This window comes from Tarenaya hassleriana, unplaced genomic scaffold (genome assembly GCF_000463585.1).
Source record: "Tarenaya hassleriana unplaced genomic scaffold, ASM46358v1 Cleome3, whole genome shotgun sequence".
In the NCBI taxonomy this organism is placed as follows: Eukaryota; Viridiplantae; Streptophyta; class Magnoliopsida; order Brassicales; family Cleomaceae; genus Tarenaya; species Tarenaya hassleriana.
In genome coordinates this window covers 7097309-7101923 of record NW_010966177.1, presented here as the reverse complement: position 1 = coordinate 7101923, position 4615 = coordinate 7097309, and the positions used below count along the sequence as shown (strand labels likewise).

Here is a 4615-nt window from a genome sequence, read left to right as displayed (position 1 = left end):
TATATATATATATATATATATATATATATATATATATATATATATATATATGTATTAAACACATAAAAGCATGACTTCGATACTTAGTCATTCTTTAATATAGGATAACATTCTGACATTTATAATATAAGATTATATGTTCTTTAAAAACGGATATAAAACCAAGACTACACAAGATCCAAAATCTGCAACTTTTATGTGTATTTAGTGAAGTCACATTTGTTCAAATATACCACTACATACGAATATATGCGTTTAATTAATTATTCCATGTGCAGTGAAAATATAAAAAAAATAAGTATTACATACGAATATATGCATTTAATTCATTCAATTTTTGCAATATCTTTTATAGATGTAGAATATCTCAAATATACCACCGTTCATCTTATTTTTTCATTTTAAAATTTTAGGAAGACGACAAAATTAAAATAAATTTAACTTTATAAGATCTTAAAAAAAAACAAAAAAAGGATCAAATCCGAAAACTAACGAAACTCAAAATATTTGTCCCTACTTAAATACATTACTATCGTTTAATCTAACTCTTATTGAATATATAAAATCCTACATTAAGATTATGGTATAACATAGTTGATGAAAAAGCAGAGCGAACGTATAAGTAATCTTACAAAACAAAAACATTAAAAAATGTGTCTTCTCATCACATTGAGCGAAGCTAACTAAAGTATACTACACTAGTAGTGTGATCATATATTATAGCAACGAGAAAGTAAAGAAGCCCGGTCCCTCCTTTTGGTCCGGAAGGTCCAGTCTTATTTTATATATATATAAAAAAAAAAGTGAATGATATGGAAGCAAAGAAAAATAAATAAAATAAAATTTGATCGTGGAATGATGGCGCACGTGACAAGAACTGCAAGGGAGGAGCGTCATCACGTGAATGAAGAAGACGACGCTCCACATCCTGCATTCTAATAATAATCCAAAAAAAACATATGATATAATGCTTTACATTTAATATAAAAGCTTTTTTCATCATTATTTACAATCATTTTGAAAATATATAATAGTATAAAGCTTTATAAATATTTAAATCTGATGAATGCATGTGTTTAACCATCTTAAACTTAAATCGAACCTTTGACTGAGTTAAGTTTTTACGATTCCAAGACGGTCAAATTTTGACCGTACACGCCCGACTTAATTATTTTGGTTATAAATTACAGGTTGGATAAATATATATTTTTTCCAACATTCTTTCTTATTTGTTTTTTTTTTAATTACTGTAGTAACATGCCAGATAAAGAGTTAGGTGGGGACGCATCATGGTTGTTTGGGTGAATGTTAAACTTCGTTTAAAAAAAAAGGTTATAAAATTGCTGGGATGATAGAGAGTTATGTCTTTCTATTCACTTGTTCCTAATCATTATTTTGTTTTTCAAGTTGTGAATGGAGAGATATTATTTAATAATAGAATAATTCTAAACAAACCAATGGTGTCGTGGTGTAGTTGGTTATCACGTCAGTCTAACACACTGAAGGTCTCCGGTTCGAGTCCGGGCGACGCCAAATTTTATATTATTTATTTTTTAAAAATATAAAATCTTAATGGGTCAGATATGGTTGAGGCCCATATACGTCGTTATGTCAGCCCATCTTATGATCCAGGCCTGTCTTGTTATCCAATAAAGTAACAATTTTTTTTCCTTAGATATATATATATGTGCATCCAGGTTTCGACTAGTTCTCTCTCCCGCTTTTTTTTTTTTCCTGCGAAACAAACAGCCGCAGTTTTCCCCAGAAAATTCTGAAGGATCATAAGATCACCGAGGAGAAGAAATTGAGATCGGGTTCCCGATCAGCTGCGCGATACGCTTAGTCGTGAGTCTGATCTGATCTGCTCGTGGAGTTTGAATTAAGCTGATTTCTCCGGATCCGCATTCGAATTCACGCCATCGTGTGAGATTTCTATACTCTTTTCGTGTTTCTGGTTTCGCTTTGTCCATATTATGCGGCTTTGAGTTTCGGATTTAGTGGAGCTGATGAGGTCGAGGATTTAAAATTCGAATGTTTGGATTCTCTAGAGTTATGGAAATATGAATTTCACGTTTCTGATAATTCGAGTACGATTCAAACGGATGCATCGATATGAATGGATTGAATTCGAATTCTTTCCCTGTCTGCAGATCTCTAAAATTAGCACTTAACACGATGAAAAACTATCGATCCTGATGATGAACTTTGAACTGAATTCATATTTCCTTTAATAAGTTAACTGAATTGATTCCGATTCTTCATTAACTTGTTGCAGAAGAAAGGTTAGTGACAGACCAGAGATGCAGAACACTGACGATCTCTGCCCAAAGCGTTTGAGAGCAGCAGTGGTTTCAGTACCGCCGCCGCCTCCAATGCCGTCAGATCTCTGTACTATGACAAGGAAGATGACGGATCAGTGGCTACAACGAGGTCAAAGCCTTGTATCTTCTGCAACGAAAGATTCATGGGACCGAATGTTTGATGAAGGCTATGGATCCGATGTAGTAATCCACACAGATGACAACGGATCAATTTTTGCACACGCTAATGTCCTTGTAAGTTTTCATCCTCTAGAATTTAGTTACCTATCTCCAACAACATCTGTTTCAGCAGATTGTTATTGTATTCCATCTGTTGATTAACAGGAAGCGGCTTCGGATGTGATCAAAGGAATGATAAAGCGAGCAAAGAGAAAAGGTCGGTGGAGATCGATCTCAATCCGTGGCATTCCACAAGATGCTATTCGAGTTTTTGTCCGATTCTTTTACTCTTCCTGTAATCATTTCTCTACGTAGATAGTAAAAAAAAGGAAATTTGAAATTTTTTTTTGCGTTTATACTGATTTGAACCAGTTCTGCAGCTATGAGCAAGAAGATATGGAAGATTTCGCTATGCATTTGTTGGCGCTTTCACATGTTTACGTGGTTCCACCGTTGAAAACGCTATGCGAGTGGCACTATGAGAAAGGATTGCTCACCAAAGACAACGTGATCGACGTCTTTCAGCTCTCACTGCTATGTGATGCTCCACGCCTCGGCCTTCTCTCTCACCGGATGATCTTAACGTACTTTGAAGAAGTTTCCATATCTGAAAGATGGCAAGCGATGAAGAAAAGCCACCCCAGACTCGAGAAGGAGCTTTTACAATCGGTGGGCTATGAACAGAACGTAAGAACCCTCATACCACCCAAACACACAAATCCAAAAAAGTCTTCAACTTTGAACAAACCCGAGAATTCTTATACCAAAATCTTTCTATTCGACCTCAGAAACAGAAGCAAAGGATCAAGAAATAGGAAGAGAGAAAGATATACACGCAGCTGTACGAAGCAATGGAAGCCTTTGTTCATATATGCAGAGAGGGATGCAGAACAATAGGAGGACCAAAGAACAAAGATTCACACGAGGTAAATCCGCAATGCGGATATTCAGAGTGCAAGGGACTGGAGATGGTGCTAAGGCATTTTGCTGGGTGCAGACTGAGAGTGGTTCCAGGTGGGTGCACCCATTGTAAGAGAATGTGGCAGCTCCTTGAATTCCATTCCCGTATTTGTGTAGATTCAGAACAATGCAATGTCCCTCTGGTAAGATCTACGATCCGTAATTCTCACTCTGGTTTTGAAAAATATATAGTCTATATGGGATATATAGGTTCAGGAACTGGATGAACATTATATATATAGAGCCGTCTCATGAATTTACGAGGCCCTGTTCAATATATATATATATAATTATTTTTTTTTCTAATTTTTAAAAGTTAATTATTAAATCATTATAAACCATATTTAGTTCAAATTATATTATAAAATAAATATTAATAAATTTCTAGAAATATTTAATATTTTCAAAATATACTAATTAATAGATAAAATTTCAAATTATATAAAAATAAAATAAAACTATAACAAATAAATTATACAATAGAAAATTTTAAAAAACACATCAATTATTAGTTTTAAAGAGTAATCCAAATTAAAATAAAATTTATTTTCATAAAATTTTGTTTAATTTTTAGTTTTTATACTGATAGTACAATAATAATGATTAAAATTATATAATAATAGTTATCTTTTAGGGATAATTCCATTTAAAACCCTGTACTTTTCTCTCGTCGCAATTTAAACCCTGTACTTTTTTTTTATCCAAAAAAACATTGTACTTTTAAAAATTGGCAATTAAAACTCTATACTTTTAAAAATTAGCAAATAAAACCCTGAACGAAAAACAATATTATTTAATGCTGACATGGCATCCTAGTCATCTGCCACATCATCAATCCCTAATATTTAATAATATTAATTAATATAAAATAAAAATAAAATAATAAAAATAAAAATAAAATTTTAAAAATTATATATATTCATAAAATTATACACATATATAAACATGTTTATAAAAATTTTAAAATTATATACATATATAAATATATTTATATATACATATATACATATATATACATATGATACATATATATATCTATATATGTGTATAATTATTATATGTTTTATATGTATGTGTTATATATGTATTTTTCCCTAAAAAACATTATATATATATGTATGATTTTTAGGAAAAAAAATCATATATCACACATACATAAAACATATTTATATATA

At 31.5% G+C, this 4615-nt stretch overlaps 1 non-coding gene and 1 pseudogene across 1 annotated transcript; both read left to right on the top strand.

Moving 5' to 3' along the window:
- The first annotated feature begins 1459 nt into the window (after positions 1 to 1459).
- Positions 1460 to 1533, top strand: TRNAV-AAC. The gene has a single exon. It is a non-coding gene; the product is annotated as a tRNA-Val (tRNA).
- A 282-nt stretch (positions 1534 to 1815) lies between these two features.
- LOC104820193 overlaps positions 1816 to 4615 on the top strand; it is a 3581-nt pseudogene continuing 781 nt past the window's right edge.